The 20,298-nt window shown below is 39.1% G+C and overlaps 1 protein-coding gene across 11 annotated transcripts in view; it reads right to left on the bottom strand.

Annotated features, from left to right (window-relative positions):
- Positions 1 to 5,900, bottom strand: part of ABCC9 (ATP binding cassette subfamily C member 9) — a 123,589-nt gene extending 117,689 nt beyond the window's left edge. For 3 of the 11 annotated variants that reach the window (XM_046679506.1, XM_046679582.1, XM_046679575.1), the window contains exons 1-3: positions 4,461 to 5,193; positions 3,992 to 4,106; positions 1,328 to 1,388 (exon numbers count right to left, since the gene is read on the bottom strand). The gene's annotated coding sequence lies outside the window, so the exon portion shown is untranslated. Of the gene's footprint in view, positions 1 to 815; positions 875 to 1,327; positions 1,389 to 3,991; positions 4,435 to 4,456; positions 5,195 to 5,242; positions 5,698 to 5,728 lie in introns of those variants that run through there. The other 8 variants (XM_046679543.1, XM_046679536.1, XM_046679526.1 and 5 more) reach the window with 8 other exon arrangements.
- Between the last annotated feature and the right edge of the window lie 14,398 nt (positions 5,901 to 20,298).

The raw sequence follows: 20,298 nt of genomic DNA, 5'->3' as shown, positions 1-20,298 counted from the left end.
GATAAAAGAGACAGAACCTCTTATTACTAAATCCCCCTTCATAAATTATAGCCTTAAAGAGGGGATCATATCATAAAATTAATCTCCTTTATTTTTGTAGTTGAGAAAATAGGAAATTTCATGCCAAAGCCATTTGAGAGTTTCTCATAATGGCTTTAAACATTGCCAGTTTTTCCCTTCAATCTTTTTTTTTCAGAGAAAGATATTTCATTTTAATTTGGAAAATATATAAAATTAATATCTACCAACAGTGGTACCCCAAAGGAGTGTTTGTTGGACTAAAATGGTTTCACAGAACAAAAGTGGTGATATATCAAGAAAAACGAGGAGAAAAAATGAAACTACTGACTGAAAAGACAAAATGGTGCAACATCAAATCTTTTCCCACGTTCATTCATTGAAAATGCATTAACAAACAACTTCAGCAGGGCACAATTTACTGCAACATTTCATTAATTGCAGGAAATGCCAATAAACAGAGACCAATGTGGTTGCAAACAGCAACTGGCCTTTCTTTGAAGAATACTAAGACAAATTAAGTATAACTCATGTGACAATTTAATGAAACTACTCAGGTAGGTCCCGTAGTCAGAGCATATTCTGACATGAAATGCACCCTAACTGAGCTTTGAAACAAAGGACGCCTTTTAATTGGAAATCTGCATTCCATTAGGGTAGAAGTAGAGTTTAGAGAGGAAACAGAGGACAAGATCACCCTTGGCTTTCTTGGCCATTCTTGGGACTTTGGCTTCTACTCTGAGTGAAATGGAGCCACCAGGGGGTCTTGATCAGAGGAGTAACACACTCTGACTTACATTTTAAATGAATTCCTTTCATTGCTGTGCTGAAACAGATGGTATAGGAGCATGGGTCTACTCCATCAAAGTACTACTGTGAAATCCGAGCAAGAGTTTTAGCGTTCTGAAAATTTCTTTTGTAACGCCTACTATTTATTTAATATCTACTAAATTTGGACACTGTGCATACACTATCTTAAGTCTTCAGAACAACCATGCAATATTAGTGAAGTTATTCGTATTTTACAGAGTAGGATGCTGAGGTTCAACTAGGTTCAGTAATTTGCCAACCAGTGGGGCAGTGGTGATCCACACCCACATGTCTGACTATAAACTCTGTTCTTCCCACTGTATCATGTAGCTTCCAAGCTATTTTTTTAAAGAAAAGATCTTATTCGTTCTTACTAAAATAAGTAACAGTTTAAGATTTTAACCTCACTGGACGTTATTTCTTTTCCATATTTATGCCACACTGGATTCTGAGTTAGATTATTAAAGGTTGGCAAAGGTTTGAATAACTAAAGTTGTACCTTTTCTCTCTTCCCTTTCATTGATAATTGATTTAGCAAGGGTCACAAACAATATTTTTTCCTAGAAAAAAACAAAGAGTGTTACACAGAAAAGATTGACAACAATAGGTAAACTATCGGAGAAACCAAATTTCAAGCAAAAGTTTTGTAAAGCATTACATGAGTCGAACAACTATTTAGAAAGCCGAGGAGTTTACAGGCTGTAAATGCTTATCCAGAATTCCTCCCACATATTATTTCTGGTAAGCCCTTTTTCTGACAAATCATTGATATGCTTTCTACTCAAGACTTTTTCTCATCTTTAAAAAAAGTTACATTTAAAAAAAATTCAAAATGAGGTTACGTACTTGGCAAATCCTTACCAACTATTAAGGTTTGAAGTTGGATAAAAAGACTAAAAGGACTTGAGATTTTTTTAAATAACAGTAAAATGGAAACTTTGTATGATCTATTGTATCTGTATGAGATGATGGATGTTAGCTAAACCTATTGTGGTAATTACTTCACAATACATGTAAGTCAAACCATAATGATGTACACCTTAAATTTAAACAGTGATGTATGGCAATTATTTCTCAGTAAAACTGGAAAGAACAGAAACTAAAAAACAACAGGTAGTAGTGGAATTTCTAAGACTGTTTCCTTTATTTAGAAGAAATGATAAAAGGAAACTTAAAGCCGACTGTTACTTGAAAGACATGTATAAACTTTCCTAGAACAAACCAGAAAATAATTTTTACTTTAGCTAGTTTTATAATTTTATCCAAATTATAATATTCCAATTGGCCACATTTATAAACCTTGATATTTAATCATCATCATTGAGCCAGATGCTAAAGTATAATCTGAAGTTGCAAAACATAGACTTCATTAGCTATAAGCATTGCCTGTCTGAATCCTGAAACCTACCAATTAAGTAATCTTTGGATAAATGTGTGTAATTGTGGAAAGAAAATATCACAGAAGAACAACAACCTGAAGAAGTCAAAGAACATTTGCAGCCATGTACCTGATGGCTGGGATTCTAGGCCATTGAGTAATTAACTGTAAAAATACTTATTGATGCTGACCATGTGCTACACACTAGGAATCCAATAGTGCACATGACAGAAATAGTCACTGTGGTCTTAGACTATATAAATCATACTACACTCCTGATATACACACTAATCCCAATAGTTATTGGTATAATGTAAAGGTTGTGATCTACCAGACAGGGAAACATACAATGACATAATCATACTAAGTGTATACTTCTGATTAGTAAAGTAAAAGCTTTAGAATGATTTCTTCCTTCTACCGTAATCTCTACCCTCACATTTCCGCCAGTTCCTAACCTGCTCACTACCTCTCACCACATCCCTCCTTTTGTTTTTTTTTTCCTGCCTCCTCCTCCATCTTTTTCCCCTTGTCCCTTAGGCCCCCTTTCCAATATGCCATGTGCATGTGCACATTTCTAACAGCCATCCCATATTACAAATTTACATGGACTAAAACAGCGAAGGAGTAAACCTGTAGATATGTTGATAATTATTGTTTACTAAAGGCATTTTCTTCAATCAGGATTTTTAACTAACTCTTAAATCTCCAGTTGTCATTCAGGGTTTCCCTCCCAGAACCCAGGTTAAGTTAGGAACACTTTGGGAAGAGTATAAATTGCTGCTCTTGCTGGCTAAACTCTGTCACGTGACAGCCTTCAGCCCCGCCCTTTCTGGAGCTGTTTGGTTCAGCTGAGCACTGACAGGCCCAAGCATCAAGGATGGGGGAGAGGGAAGAGAGGCCAGACAGGAAGACGTGACATTTTTCTCCCCACAAGCATGACCCCACGGAAAGATGTTCAAGCGTTTATGACAGCAGATAAGGTTGGAGATCTTGACTGTATGGATTTTGAAGACAAACATCAAAAGTGAAACTTTGATTACAGAGATGGTCTGTAGAGCAGAAAACATAAAAAGAAAATACTCCTTGATGACCAAACTTATGATTTCAAGGCAGGAATACTACCCTCAGCATTCTTATTCTTTGAAATGCATTGCATGAAGTTTCACACCGTCAGGAGTTAGAAAATTTGGATTTAGTTGATGAATATACAATAAAGCAAGTGAAAAGTAACACTCTTTCCTGTTCACCCAGCAGAAAGTGTCAGTTCTAAAGGAGTACAAACCCCAGAGAATTTAACATGCTGGAAACACCTGAAGCAAACATGCTAAAGGCAATATAAAAGCTCTCATTCCTACATACAAAATAACTCGTTCTTCAGTTATTCAGAGATCAACCAAATTACGTGGTGAGACAGAAACACGACATTTTCAAGAACTTATTTAGGGCTTTATCATTATCTAGGGCATTTTCAGGATCAGATCACTTATTAAAACAAACGTAATAACTTTTTGAAGTTATTCAGCCGATGGGTCATAAAATATGTACTAAAAGATGTCTGTCTACCCATTTATCTATGAATATGACAGATCCAAGTAGAAAAATCCCTAGCAAAAACGCCCACAGACTTCTGATCTAATACTGATCTGAATTCACCCGCCGAAGCTCTATCGCACACCAAGGGGAATGTTGGGACTACTCAGCAGATAAGATTCCTTAGACAGACCCCTCAATGGGTTTTTTTTAAAAATCCCAAACTGAACAAATAAAGCAACAAATAAATACCTTGGGCAATCGTTTGACGCTGCTTCACACCCCTACTGGTGCGCTTGCGCTACCTTCAAAACACCGGCTTCCTACACTGTCTTAAGTGTACATTTCAAACCGGGACGCAGAACTCCTAAAAAGTAGAGAGTAACAAAAATTAAGCAGATAGAAAGCTCCTTCACGAACAAGACAGGAAATGTCGAAGAGAAAAAAAGTCCTGTAATAACTCCTTGCACTTTCTCCAGATGGTTTAAGCGGGAGCCGGCAGAGTTTTGTAAGTAAAGCTGGAAACCTGATCCCCCCGCCCTCTCTCCTCCGGCCAGGGGCCCGGTGCCTGGATCCTAGAAATAGCGACCGGAAAAGCAAAGCGCTTCGAGAGTGCGCGGGCGCCTTTTGGTTGCCGAAATGTTAAGATCAAAAACAACAGCTTAGCCTTACTCTTAAATTTTTTAAATGATATTTATGTAAAAGACACGGACTCACTTACTCGGAAGGCAGAGTTTTCCTCCCCTGGCCGAAGCACGCAGGGCGCCGGAGCAGATTATTTTTAGGGTGGTGGGAGATCAGCTGCTGCCTCCTATCGAGTTTCTAAATTGCACAAACTGCTCTGGGCTGGGGCGGACACGGCGACTCCGAGGCAGGAAACTGGGCAGAAGCCCCGAGCGAGCACGGCGTCGCGGACTGGAGACCCTCCCCACCCGCGCTGGGCCCCGCTTTCCGCGTTGGAGCAGCAGACTTGGGGCGCGCGATGCAAACATTTTACCAACACAAGGAATATGCGTCCCCCAAACTTCACTAGACGCTGAAACTTGCAACATATGATTCAATGATTTCACCGGAGTCGGGTTTGCAAACTTTGAAACTCGCAAGCTACTCGCTTGCACTTGTAATTTTTTTTTCCCAGGCTGTCTGCGCCCTTTTATTAACCACAAAAGGAAGCGGATTTGGGGATTTCACCCTTTTCCCCCTGAGCGGACCTGGGAAATGAAGGGCTCCTTCCAGGCAGAGGACCCCGCAGCCAGGCTGTGGGACCCCGTGTGAATGTCTCCCATGAGCAAGGCCGGCTCAAGTGAAACGCTTGCCCCAGCGACCCGGAAAGCTTGGTTACTCCTCTGGACCAGTCGCCGCGCTCCCAAAGGGCGACCCTTACCCTAGCCCCCCGAAAGGGTCACTGTGGCTCCCAAGGCTACACAAACAGTTCCCCCGACTCTTGCTCGCGACCAGAGAGAGAATTAATTCACAAGGAGATAGTGTTCAAAAAACACTCACCCCACAAATAACTTCCCCCAGGACTCAAGCTGTAAATTTTGTCCCAGACATCTCTCTTTAAATAACACTCGATTTTCTCAGGGACTAGTTCTCAGCTTGAAATAACCATTGTTTTCAGCAACGGTCCTAATCTGAAAATGGATGGTCAGCCAGGCGGGCTGGTGCCTCCCAGGCTCCGTGCGCGACCCCCGAGGGGCACCGCTCCAGGACCGCTGGCAGCCGGAGCTGGTCCTCGCACTTGAACCCTAAAGCTCAGCGGCCTCTGGCCTCTCGGATGGACGTTGTGGGCAGAGGCCACCCCGCCCTGCAAGCCCTGGGGGAGGTCCCGCGGGCGCCGCTCCCCCGGGAAGGTCGCTGCGTTCCCGGGTGGGTGCCCGGCCTCGGCCAGCGACTGGAGCTTGAACCCCCAGCAGCTAGGGGTCTGCGGGGCCTCGAGGGGAGGCACCCGGGAAGGTCCTGCGGCCTTTGAAAGCTTGGCAACTGCACCTTAGAGCTGTTTGCTGCGACGCAGGCGCAGGGAGAAAAGAGCGTGCTTCCAGAATGGGGATCCGGGTCCTGTGGGTGGAACCTGGGGAAACCCCGTGAACAAGCCGGAAGGGAGACCAGAGCCTCCCCAGGGCATCTGGGGAGAGAGAACTGGAAATAGGGGGCGGGGTTGGGAGTGTAGATAATCCCCTGTTATAGACTCTGACCGTGACTAGACAAAATCAAGTTGACTTTGGGATTTTTTTTTTAATATTACTGTTATTAAGATCATTTATAATGATTAAAAGTCATGTTTATTGTAGAAACTATTGGAAGCTATGGAAAAGTGTAAGAGAGGCCACTGAGCCCCCAAACCTCTAACCCTACTGAAAACATTTCGTTATATTTTAACGAAAGTAAACGGTATAGAGCACTGATTAAAAGCATGGAGGTGGGAGCCAACCTACTTTCAAATCCTGCTAGCCCACCCATTAGATCAGACAGTAGCTCTATCCATCTGTATATTCGTTTCCTCACCGGTCCAATGGAACCAGTAAGAAAATATATGCTTCTGAGGTTTGATGTGAGGGTAAATGAGATAATACAAGTTAATGCATATGCTATCGTTATTATTTTTTCTATCTGTATTTTACATTGTTGGCAATCACAAGATAATTCGTGTCCTCGCTGTATCTTTTAAAACAATTATTTTCCAATGGTATTTTAAAATCTTTAGAGAAATGATTTAAATGGTGGCATAATATTCTGTTGTGTGGCTATACCATAATTTTAAATCTATTTTCCTATTGCTGCACATGTAGTTGCCAAATTTTTACTACCATATTTAACCCTATGATGAACATTGTTATGAAGTTTTCTTTGTAGCGGATAACTTTTTTAAGATATAGTCTCTGAAAAGTAATTACAGGGTCAAAAGTAGTAAATATTTTTAAGGCTGTGGATATAGAATGCCAAATTATTTCCTGGAGAGTTTGTATTAACTCCTCCCAAACTGTATGAGACGCAGAGCAACACTGAATATTCTTATTTTTTTTAATCTTGTAATTTGACAGATACATGCAATTCTTTGTTATTAATATTCAGCATTTTTTCTAATGTTCATTAATCTTTGTATTCCCACTTTTGTGAATAGCTTGATCACGTACTTGTCCATCTTACGGGTCATCATTTTTTTATAATTTGCATGAACTTTTAATAAGAGAGGGATATTAATCCTGTTTCATATATATAACAAGTCTTTTTCTCAATTTGTCATTTAAAGAAATGTTAGTGGTGCTGCCTTCACAGAAAATAAAAGCAATTGTTTTCATACATTCTACAGAGATTTATTAGAGCACGCCCCATGTCCTGCCTGGCACAGAGGTCGGTGATGGGCCAGCCCTCCAGAGTCTCTCCCTTCATGAGACCCCCATCCTTATTTATTTATCTACTTTTTTATTGAAGTATAGAAGACATACAATATTGTATTAGTTGCAGACCTAAAACATAGTAATTGGACATTTATTTACATTACAAAATGATCACCTTAACACTAGTTACCATCTGTCACCATACAAAGTTATTACAATATTATTGACTACGTTCCCTGTGCTGTATATTACATCCTCATGACTGACTTATTTTATGACTACAAATTTGTATTTCTTATCCCCTTCACCTATTTCACCCTCCCGCCACTCCCCGCCCCTCGCATCCCCCCGGCTCTGGCCATCACCAATTTGTTCTCTGTATCTATGAGTCTGCTTCTGTTTTGTTTTGTCTATTCATTGTTTTGTTTCTTTTAGATTCCACATATAAGATGAAATCATGGTATTCTTCTTTCTCTGTCTGCCTTATTTGCCTTAGCATCATACCCTCTAGATCCCTCCATGTTGTAGCAAATGGGAGGATCTCAATCTTTCTTCTGGCTGAGTAATATTCCATTGTGTATATATACTATGTCTTCTTTATCCATTCATCTACCAGTGGACACTTAGGTTGCTTCCATATCTTGGCTGTTGTAGATAATGCTGCAGTGAATATAGGACTGCATATATCTTTCTGAATTAGTGTTTTCATTTTCTTTGGATAAATACCAGAAGTGGTATTGCTGGATTGTATGTAGTTCTATTTTTAATTTTTGGAGGAAATTCTGTCCTGTTTTCCATGGTGGTTGCACTAATTTACCTTCCACAAACAGTGCATGAGGGTTCCCCTTTCTTCACATCCTCACCAACACTTATTTGTTGTCTTTTTTGAGAATATCAATTCTAACAGGTGTGAGGTGATATCTCATTGTGTTTTTTATTTGAGTTTTCCTGATAACTGGTGATGTTGAGCACCTTTTCATGTACCTGGTGTTCATCTGCATGTCTTCTTTAGAAAAATGTCTATTCAGTTCCTCTGCCCAGTTTTTAACCAGATTGTTTGTTTTTTTGGATATTGAGTTGTATGAGTTCTTTGTATAATTTGGCTATTAACCCCTTATCAGATATATGATTTGCAAACATTTTATCCCCTTTAGGTAGGTTGCCTTTTCATTTTGTTGATGGTTTCCTTTACTGTACAGAAGCTTTTTAGTTTGATGTAGTCTCACTTGTTTATTTTTGTTTTTGTTGCTTTTGCTTTTGGTGTCAAATCCAAAAAATCATTGCCAAGACCAATGTCAAGAAGCTTACTGCCTGGTAAACTTCAGGATTATTTGAGCTGTTCAATGCACTTTTCATTTCAGTATACATTTTAAAGTTAGCTTAACAATTTCTACAAAATTCTGCTGAGGTTTTGATTTTGGTTGTATTGAATCTATGAATCAATTTGGGGAAAATTTTCATCTTAACAATATTGTGTCTTCCAAGCCATGAACATGATACATCTCTCTATTTATCTAGGTCTTCTTTTATCTTTCAGATATGTGTTCAACTTTTCAGTGTATATGCCTTGTACCTAGTTCATTGAATCTATCCCAAAATATTTTATGATTTCAATGCTACTATAAATGGTATTTTTTCAATATCATTTTCCAATTTTTCATTACTAGAATACACAAAATCACTTTGTATCCTACGGTATTGCTAAATTCACTTATGAGTTGTAGTGTTTTTGCAGATTCCTTAATATTTTCTACCTTCATGATCATGTCATCTACAAATAAAGTTTTACTTCCTTCTTCCCTATCTGTATCCTGTTTCTTTTTTCTTGCCTTATTGCACTGGCTAGCAAATCTTGTATGATGTTGAGTTGAAATAATGAGAGTGGGTATCATTGGTTTTTTCTTAATCTCAGTGGTAAAAGGATTCAATTTTTCTTCATTTAATTATAATGTTGTCTATAAGTGTTTTATAGATCCTTTTTATCAGATCACAGACGTTTCCCACTATTCAGTTTGTTGAAAGAGTTTACCATGAATGGATGTTGAACTTTGTCAAATTTTTTTTCCGCATTTATGGTGCTGATCATATGCTTTTTCTCCTTTATTCTGTTAATAGGCCAAATGAATTGTTGGATTTTTGAGTATTAAATGAAAAGGGATAAATTTCCCCTTGTGATATCATCTCCTTTGTATATATTCCTTGATTCAATTTACTAATATCTTATTTTGAATTTTTGCATCTATCTTATACATTAGTCTATAGTTTTCTTTTCCTTTCTTTGCTTTTTGGGTTTTCTGATGGGGCAGGGTTTGGGGAGTTTTGTTTGTTTGTTTTGGCAATGTCTTCATTCAGTTTTGATATCAGGATTTCGCTGGCCTCATAAAATGAATTTGGAAGTATTCCCTCCTCCTCTGTTTTCTGAAAGAATTTTATAAGATTATTAATTTCTTCCTCAAATTTTTGATAGAGTTTAAAGTTGAAGCCATGATACAGAATCTTTCCATCACCAGCCAAAGTTGGGAAAGAAGAAGCCTTAAAAAGTCTCCCAAGCAGTAGGAACAGCATGTGCAGAAGCACAGAAGCCGATAAGACCTCACACACTTGAACTTTAAGTAGCTTAATTTGGCATAAATAAAAATATAGTGAGCTGGAAGGATTGCTAGAGACTGGTTTGTGATGGGGATATATTTCAAGCTAAACAATATGGAGCTTTTTCACAGATTTTCTAAGCAAGCATGAGATGCTGTGTTTCTTGCTTGTAAAAGATCTGTCTATACGTCGTATGAAAGACAGACTGGTGAGGATGAGAATAAAGACAGGGATGCAAAACAGGACCCTCTTACAAAAGTCCAGGTGAGAGATGCTGGGGGCCTATGCTATCACAGTCACAAGGGGACAGGGAACAGAAGATTCTTTCGGAAGCGGAAGTGCACCAGGCAGTTCCTTAATTGCCAAATGCTGCAGACTTATTCCTGTTGGCTTCTCTCTGCCACCTTGAAACTCTTGATCAAGTCTTCCTTTTGGAAAGCTTGCTTCCTTTAGTTTTAACACATCAAACTCTTTTTCTTCTCTAATAATTTGCCCTTCCTCAGTCCCCTTCAATGACTCCTCTTTCACTGCTTACTCCCTAAATGTGGGTTCCACTCTACACTCTCTTCCTTTATCACCTTATACACCCTCTGGGAGAGGTTTTATTCACCCTCATGGCTTTAACTAATATGGTTGCAATGGTTAAAAAGTATAGACTTGCCTAAAAGTTTTGTCACTACCTGCTGTATGACCTCAGGAAAAGTTTTCTTACTTCTCTGGACCTCAATTTCTTCAGCTGAAAATGGGCACGGTCGTGTGGTGCCTACCACTGAGGATTGTTGGGATGACTTAATGAGATATACCAAGCAAATTGTTTACCATGCAGGAGGCACTCAGCCAATAACAATTCCCTTAGTTATTCTTTCAAGTTTGACTTCTCTAAAAGGAGAAGGCTCTACAGGCACCTTTAGTGAATTCTACATTATCTGCCCAGCATCTTTGTCCTAGGAAGTCTGGCCTCCATTGATTTACCTGGTTACTGTAGGAGCTGCAATGTTAGTTTGTGATCCCAGACTCCTAACCACAGCTTATTGGACGTGTAATGACTATATAGTCAAAGCTAGACCAGTCAGGATCTTTCCCAAATATTTTGAAATTGGAACTGAAAAGAAAAGAGAGAGAGAAAAGAGAGCTCAGTCTCTTCCTAGGTGACTGACTCTGATAGAAATAAAGAAAGAAGGGAAAAGAACAAAGACTAGACACGGGAGAGGGTCTGGATGGTATTTGGGTCCCTTAATCTAAGCCAAGGGCATACCTCTTCTAGAATCCCTTAAATTGTCCCAGGATCTCTGTGAATTCCTCATTTTGCTTAAGCTAACCAGAAAGTGACTCTGCTGTCTGTGATGGGAGAAAGAAGTCCCAATAGTACACCTCCAACTCACTGTGTCTATAACTGAACTTACTGTTCCTGCCGCCCCACGCTCCTCTGATTTCCTCTCTCTGTTCATGCTGCCGCTCGCCCTATGCTCAAACAATGATACCTCTGAATCAGCTCTCCAACATACACACTCAATTGATCATGAATGCCTATCAGATTTACCTCCTAAGTCACCTGTGACTTCTCTCTTTGCCTTCCCCATCCCACTGCTACTGCCGTAATTCATCCTTTTGTTGTCTCTTGCTGAGATTATTTTGACGCCTCCAAACTCATGTTTCTGTGGCTGAACTGTCCACTTCTACTTTTCTTCCATCATTTCCACACTTATCTTTGAAAACACAGATCTAGTCATGTCACCTCTTCTCAGTCCTTCAAAGTGCGGTCTGCCAATGACCTCACCAGAATCTGCTCACATGTTTGTGAAAAGTGCAGATTCCTGGGCCCAACTCTGCCCAGACCTACTGAATCAGGAGAAGGGGCCCTCCAACAAGCAATCAATATATTTTACAAGCATCTTAGGTGATTATTAACACTATTAAATTTTGAGAATGACCTACTCAATAAAAACTCAATGCTTTCATTTGCTCTGTAATTTTCCTAGTCATAGTTTTTAATATCATCCAGATACCTTATACTCTAAGCACATGGCACACCCATTATCCGTAAATAAATCTTTTTTTTTTTTGAGTCTTCCAGGTGTTTGCCCATGGTTTTGCTCCACTCGTCTTAAATGCTCTTCTCTTCCTCGTCCAGCTATTGAACGTGCCTTCTTAACTATATTCTCTATGCTCCATGATCGCTGGTGATTATATATTTTATTAAGCTACATTTGTATTCTGCTTATCTATGTATCTCTCTTCCCATGAGGTTTTGAAATTTTTGAAAGCTAGGACTATGTCTTCTTCAATTCTGTAGCTTCAATATCTATTGCATTATCTGGTAAACGATAGACAATCAAAGAATATATGTTGAATGAAATCTGAGTTTTTCAGTTAGTTGTCTTTTACTCTTTATTTTGCTATGGTATTACTACAGGCCAAGCGACGCAGAAAGGAATAGAATGTCAAAGTACACTCCTCTGGTACAAAGGAACTGCCTTGCATGGCTCTAGGTAGCCTTCCCTGGGCCTAATGGCATGTAAGCCATGGAGTCCAAGGCTCTTTCAGACTGGGGGTTCCCCATTCCAGGCGGGCCGTAGTGACCACCACAGTTCAGGTGCATGCCTATGAACAATCAGAGAGCCATCAGGAAGCAGTAGCATCCACTTGTCCAGTAGGATTCTTATCTAAAGCATATCTATGACACTGACTTTTCATTGGTTTGGCAGTAAATCTCAGTGATATTTACTTCATAAGCATTGGCTTCTTTTAATTGGGCCAAGTAAATTTAGATACACTGTTTATTTCTTGGTGCAAATTCTATATTGACTTGGTAAAACAGAAAAAAAGAAGGAAAGAAAATGGTGTAAATGATATCAAGTATTAAAAGTCATATAGAGAATGGGACAGGGACCTCAAGTCTTTATTTGTAAAATAAAGGGGACTGGGCTGGCTCTAACGTTCTTCAAATTTAGTAAAGACGTGATTGTTGGCAAATCTAAGTATCTCCACAATTGGTGATTCATACTTTTGTCATTAGTCAAACGAAACACTTAAGGAAACTATACATTTTTATTTGTTCAAGCTTAAAGTAGTAAAACTGCTTTCGCTTCTAATATATAATAAAAATAAATGAATTTAGATCTTGCTAATTTGGGTATTGCAATAATATTGATTACATTATTTACATTTGGAGTATTTCTGACAATAGCCCATGAGACTAATATTGTAAACATTTCAAGGGTATTAATTACATGACTCAAAAAAGTAAACTGCTTTACATATTTTAAAGGAAACCTATTAATATTTGATACGCTAGCTGTAAGTATTTCCTATGTAATCCTCGACACAGACATCTGGAGATCTTATACTAAATTAATTAACATTAATTAAAGGTCATGTCATTGCTTTCCCTTTGTGAATTCTATAATTAGTTATTTTTATTAAAAATCAGTCTGTTTTAAAATATGTTAAATTTTCAAGAATTTAATAGGAAGAATCCTAGCAGTAATATCTCACTGATGTTGTATAGTATGTCTGATTTGCCTGAATCTTAGAGAGAATATTTAACTACGCCTAATTTTAACACTTTTCTGGATTCATATAAAACTCCAGATGTGTATTTTGTGTGTGTATATGCTTATCTACGCCATAAATGTCGCATGGAGTTTACAAAATCAAATAAAGGATGTTTTAAAGCTCTTCGTATTCCTCTGTATATCTAACATGGCAACTTTTTCAGCGTATAGGAGGTGCAGAAGGGTAAAAGGATATTTCTCACTTCCAACTTTCTTCTTCAACTCAAAACAAAGAGAAAGTCATTCTTGGTCTGCCAGTGTTCAGAGACCACAAACAAGGAGGAACTGATCACTAGTTTCAATGAAGACAATATCTATTTACTAAAGACTGCCAACCTCTCACAGTTATGGCAGAGTAGGAACCTTAGACTGCGTTTTTGCTCAGTAAAACACATCAGGGCATGTTTCTCTTATGCTTCTACAGCTTTCCATGCCTACCTCCCAAGCTTTTTCTCAGTTACCCCCAGCATTTGAGGGGAGCGAATGTATACCTTCATGGCCCTGGCAATTTAACCCAAAGAGGTCTGCCTGAAGATCAAAATTTCTTATCGTCTTATGTTTCAACTTAACAATTCATACCAATTTTGCACATTACCTTATATCCCTACCATCACCACTACTAACAAGCCGTATCCATTTTCTAAATTAGTATTGCCTGGCATCTGACATTCTACCTGAAGGCAATAAATATTTATTGAGTGACTAAATAATATATCCAAGCTGTCTTCAATGGAAAAATGTATATCTTCCTATATCTTCAAGTAAAATCACTGCGCCAGGAATGTGTTCTGTGATTACTCTGTTGTATCAAGTGTCCAAGGCATGCATCCCGGTTTAAGAAACATGGTGGTAGAATGGCCTCACAACTAATTGTTTACCAGGATAACCTCTGGAAATGCTTTCAAATATAGGTAATGATGCTGAGTCATGATGCCAAATATAGCTCTTGGGCTAAAGTAATTCTAATTTCATTTTGATCTTTATTTTCTTATTCAGTTAGCTATGGCTAATGAAATCACTATTTAAACAGTCAAATCCCAACTTTCTATTGCTCAGCTGGTTCATGCCTCTCTTCTTTCTGAAGACGGTTTCAGCTCTTTCTTTGTCCAGACTCTGCGAAGTAGAAAGCCGAGACAATCATCATAACTTAGGTAATAACTGAAAGTATTTGGAAATAACACGATTATCTAGGTAATTTGACTGGAGAAGAAGCCAGAAGGAGAGAATAGAAAAACCTTATTGTTATAAGCCTGCCTGGAAGGCACAAGGATTCACTTCTCTATTCATGAAGAGCAACAATAATGACAGGCAATTTGAACGGTTATAATGTGCCAGCCACGAGTCGAAGCGTCTTACTCAACCTCACTACTATTCTATCCACTAAGCATTTAATAATCCCTTTTGTGTTGGTGAAGAAACTAATTAAAAGAGAATTACATTTCTTGCCAACCCAGTGGTACTGGGAATACAATCAGGATTTTCCCTATGGCCCTGGAGGACTGTAGAGAGCACTGCAGAGTAGAGGTAAGTCAACAAGCAACTGCAATGTCTTTGCTTCACGGTTACGATAAGAGCTAATTTTGGAGGGCAATAGGGAAGACCTAGAATATCGATATTGATCAGGAAAAATTTCTCCATATCTTTAAGACTTCAGTAAAGTCCAAACTTTTCTTCTGAGATAAAATATTTATTATTAGAGTGCCCTGCAGGCATAATAAAAATTTTAACTATCTATAGTATATTCCTTCTCTTTCCCCACTCCGACACTAGCCCCACCTCACCATTCTCTCTTTAATTGCATTGGTAAGTCAGACTTCAAGCCCTGGAGTGCGCTTGAACTCATTGCTCACCTCCTCTTTTCACCTCCCACCCTCATGTAGTTATTAAATCATTTATGTTATGCTTGGCAATGACTTCCCTCTGTCTCTTTCCTTTCCCTCTGCCTCCCTTCTCTCTTAGAGCCCCATTAGTTATTGCATCAACCTCTTAATTGGTCTCCTGCTGCCTAAACCATTTTACACATCCATATTATATGAATCTTCCTGAAATGCAGCTCCAATCATAGCACTACCACACTCGAACATCTTTCTTGGCTTGCTCTGTCATTTCAGGTCCTCACAAAGCTTGCCTCGTCCTCACTGACCCTTTATATTCCAGCCAAACTCCACTACTTACAGCTCCAGTATACCCCCTGTTCTAACCACCTCAACTTCCTTGTTTTTGCTCATCCAGCTACTCAAACGATCTACTTTATATTTTTCTCCTCTCTGAATCCTGCCCTGTTTCAACACTCCTCCTAAACACCTCCTTTTCTGCATCACCCAACTGTGGATCTAGCATAGTGTCTGCCACATAGTAGATATGAAATTGATGGCTCCAGCCCTTTCTTTCTGTAATTGCAGTCATAGCAGCCCCTTCAATGTGGCTTTTGCATTATTTCCCCCCCATAGTGCCCAGCTCCAGCCAGCACACTCCTCCCCAAATCAAGATAGCTTAGAAGGCAGTAGGCTTAGTGGCGGCTACTCCTTCTCTTCTCCCTTCAAGTACAAAGCATCGATTACCCTGAGGACAAATGAGGAATAGGCCTGTGGACTCTAGTCAAACAAGTAGTCGTCTATCTCTTAAATCATGCCTTTGCTCCCACTAGCCCAGAGCAAACTTGGAAAACTTGGAAAACTTGATATGCTTCTGCCTTAAGTGTTTTTAAAATGAGAGCAGAGGGGCTGGCCCCATGGCTGAGTGGTTAAGTTTGCACACTTGGCTTTGGCAGCCCAGGTTCATATCCCGGGTTCGTATCCTGGGCATGGACCTACACACCACTCACCAAGCCATGCTGTGGCAGCATCCCACATGGAAGAACCAGAATGACTTACAACTGAGATATACAACTATGTAGTGGGGCTTTGGGGAGAAAAAAACAAAGAGAGGAAGATTGGCAACAGATGTTACAGAGATTCATGTGGAGAGAACCGCAGAGGTTAAGAGCAATGAGCTGTGTTCTTGGAGACATATCAGTGAGGACGCTTGTAGGTGTGAGTCCAATAGCATTTTGAGTCAAGTATATTGTTTTTAAAGGAATGAGCTTTGTTCTGAATCATGCTATAGACAGGTGAGTCGAGCAATAGAAATCAGAGAGCAGTTTCCCCAAAGATGATTTGTAGGAATGAAGGATTCTCATAATGTTCACACAAAAGAAAAAGCCTAAGTAAGGTCTATATCTCCATTTCTATGCATCTTATAAATCTGGAAATACAGACTCATACACACGCATTTCATACTGAATATTCAACAGCGCCTATTGAGGATGTGAATACAGATGAACTTCCTTAGGAAATACTATAAAAGGACATAAGGTTAGAGTAAAAAAAAAACCCCATGATGTTGTTCCTGGAACAGCAGATCACAGAGGCTAATCTGGGAAACAGATCCTGAGGACATTTAATAAACTCAGATAAGCACTAAAGATTACACTGGCTCAGTCACGTAATAACAAATTTTTTATTCTTTTGCAAATGTGAACCATTTAAAGAGTGCATTTCCTTTTTCGATGATTCATTTGGGAAAAAAGTTATCTGCCCTAAGCCAGAGAAAGTACCATTCATGAAATCTTGATGAAAATGAAGTCTGAAAATCAACAGATTGACGTTCCTGATTCCACCAGCCTCACAGAGCATTTTTTTCTTGAAACAAAGAGTATTAAGATTTGGATTAATTTATTCTTTCAACAAGTACTTATTGACTGTCTATTATGTGTCTCATATGTGGTAGAAGAAAATAGCTTCAAACAAAGTAGACACACCCCTGTCTTTCTAAAACTTTAAGTCTAGCAAAAAGAAAACCAGTAAATACATAATAAGAAACACTGTTTAAAATTAAATTGTGCTAAGTTCTACAAGGGGAAAGTACAGAGTGTGATGAGAGCGTATTATTGCCAGACCAGACCTCATGAGGGAAGTTTTCCTATGGATATGACATTTAAGCTGCAACTTAGAGGATGAGAAGGAGTAAGCCAGGTGAGAGGTAAGAGATGTTAGGGAAGATAATCATGTTTTAAGTCAACAGAACCTGTGCAAAGGCCCTGCAGTAGAAGGAGCTGCATGTCTTTGAGGCACCAGTAGAAGGCTACTGTCTGAAGTATAGTGAGAGGGATGAGGTAAGATGAGACAGAACAGGCAAGGCCTTGGAAGGTCATAATAAAGATCTTAAAATGTAATCTAATATCAATAGGAAACCAGCCAGTAGGTAAACATTTAGGTTGTTTCTTCTTTTGTACATGTAAATATGTATATGCCTATATATAGATCTTTTGTACTCATCTACTTTCTTGTGTTGAATTACTTTTAACATATTACTGAGAATAGATTTACTGATTTAAGTGATAGAAATATCTTCATTTCTCATACTATTAATACATATAATAGTATATATATATTGCTTTGCAAAAGCAATACATATGAACAAATTACTACCACTGTAACCCTCAGCATCATGATTTTTCCTTGCACATTTTTCAAATTTATTAAGTATATTAGCTAAGGCAGTGCTAGCTGCTACGTTGAAGAGACCCCAAAAGCTTATTCCTTATTTATATTATCGTTCAAAGCTTGTGCTCCTGAAGAATAGATGGCTTTCCTCCATGTGGTGACTCACGACCTCAGCTGGCTCTGCCAACCCCTAGGATAGAGGTTCCCAAGCTTTGTTGCACCTGAGAGCTTTTAAAAATCCTGTCGCTGAGGTTGCACCCTATATAAATTAAATCAGAATGTCTGAGAGTGGGAGCAAGACATCCAGCTAGTGATGGGAAAAGAGAGTGTGGAAAAGGCACACATGCTCCCTAAAAGCCTCGTGTCAGAAGTGACACATCTTCCTTTATGTGTTAAAACTCGGCACCCAGTCGTGCATATCTGTGAGCAGAAATGGGAAAAACAATCTAGCTGTGTGCCCAAGAAGAAAAAGGCACAGTCAATGATCTTTGTCACAGAAGGCATAAAAAACCTCAGGGGCTGCTGTTGCATGAAGTCCCATTTTGTTATTCCTATTGAATGTGATTTTTCTTTTTCTCCCCTGCATATTTGAAATTACTTCCAATATTTTTGATTTTTTCTAGTTTGGCATCTAGAAAATCATAAGTGAACGTTTGCTGAATTTTATGGTAATGATTGATATTTAAGCAGATACTCAAAAATGTTGAGTGATGATCTCATGACATGTAAAGCCATTTATTTAATATCAGGGATGAATTTCAGAGTCAGGGTGATTGGCTTTTTTTTTTTTTTTTTTAAAGATTGGCACCTGAGCTAACATCTGTTGCCAATCTTCTCTTTTTTTTTCCTTCTCCCCAAAGCCCCCCAGTACATAGTTGTATATTCTACTTGTTGCTCCTTCCAGTTCTGCTGTGTGGGGCACCATCTCAGCATGGCCTGATGAGCAGTGCCATGTTCACACCCAGGATCTGAACCGACAAAACCCTGGGCCACCAAGGTGGAGCGTGCAAACTTAACCACTTAGCCACGGGGAGGTCCCAGGGTGATCGATTTTGATAGAATACCAGCTCTTGTGGCGTATATTTCTCTATGCAAGCAGTAGGCAGATACCACTGCTTTTCAAAAAATAATTTGTAATAGGCTCTCAAAAGAGAAGTTTTGGCTGAGACCAACAGATACCAGATATCAAAATGAGGGAGAATATCCTGTAGAACTTGCAAAAACTAGCTGGCCAAAACCAGTTTGATAATTCTTTCTTTTTTTCTTCCCAAAGAAAATTAGCCCTGAGCTAACATCTGTGCCAATCTTCTTCTATTTTGTATGTGGGTGACTGCCACAGCCTGGCTGATCAGTGGTGTAGGTCCCTTCCTGAGATCCAACCCCGTGAACCAAGGCCACCAAATCAGAGCTCACTGAACCTAACCACTAGACCGTGAGGCTGGCCTCCGGTTTGATAATTCTTAAAGCCTCCTTGCCCACAGGAGTCAGGAGTTAGTGAATAGAAGATGATTTTTTGAGAGGGACTTTTGGAGAAGAGTCTCTACATAGAGTCCCCTCAAAGGGAAGAGTGTGAGAAGCTCCCTCCCAACCCCAAGTCTTGAGTGAAGAGATCTAAGGGGACCAGTTGGTGAGCTTAATCTGTGTCTCCTGCCGTTTGAGGGACCAAGTGAACAAGTATTGCATCATGCCTGCTCATTCTAAACGATGAGAGGCTAGAGCAGGAGGTGATCGTGAGAAGCACTAGAACTGCGCTCCCGTCGCTTGTGTTTGTTCAGCTGCGTTTTGTGATGTGTTCAAGTGTCTCACCTCCCTAGAGAGTTGGGGAGCACTGTCACCCCGTTTCTGGAATCTCTGGGCTCCGTTGTCTTAAGGTCTTGAGCAAGACTTCCATTTAACATTCTATTACACATTGTTTCAGTCTTCTTAGTGTTGTATAAAGAAGACTGTGAAAAGTCCTTTGGGTGTTTTTACACAAGATTAAAATAAGATAAAGGGAAAGCCCTCGGTAAACTGTAAAACACCATAAAATTGTAAGATTGTAAGGAAAGATCCCTTCTCAAAATATAATATGGGGATATGAAACCATGCTTAAAGCAGGTTTAATTTGTTTGGGGCTTTCCTATACTTAGTATTCAGTCAAGACTTCATGGGTTTAAACTTGGCAAGGAAAGTGAAAAGCATTTAAAAAAAACTAACTTCGTTTAAAACATTTTCCATAATTCTTCTTCTCTTTCTGTCTCTTTCCCAATTTTTTGTTTCTATGGAAAAATACCAGGGAAAATATTTCAAGTAGTTATTTTAAAAGACAAAGAGGAAGTTACATGGCGTGAAACCTCTCTTTCGAAATACAGTAAATAACACAATGGACATAATTCACATCCAAACACTGACCTATTAATTATAAAGACCAAGAGCTAATACCTCTCCTCCTTGGGAAACAAAAACAATAACAACAACAAAACATAGTCAAAGGATCAGAAAATATACAAAACTTTAAGGAAGAAAAGATTTCCTTCAAGAAAGGCAGAAGATGAGAAATGATTAAAAATAGGAATTCCAAGGGTAAAGGGAAAAAATGTGCCAGCAAATTTTAC

Source organism: Equus quagga, chromosome 1, assembly GCF_021613505.1.
Source record: "Equus quagga isolate Etosha38 chromosome 1, UCLA_HA_Equagga_1.0, whole genome shotgun sequence".
Classification (NCBI taxonomy): domain Eukaryota; kingdom Metazoa; phylum Chordata; class Mammalia; order Perissodactyla; family Equidae; genus Equus; species Equus quagga.
Note: the sequence above shows the minus strand (reverse complement) of the source record. Positions and strands in the feature narration are given on the sequence as shown.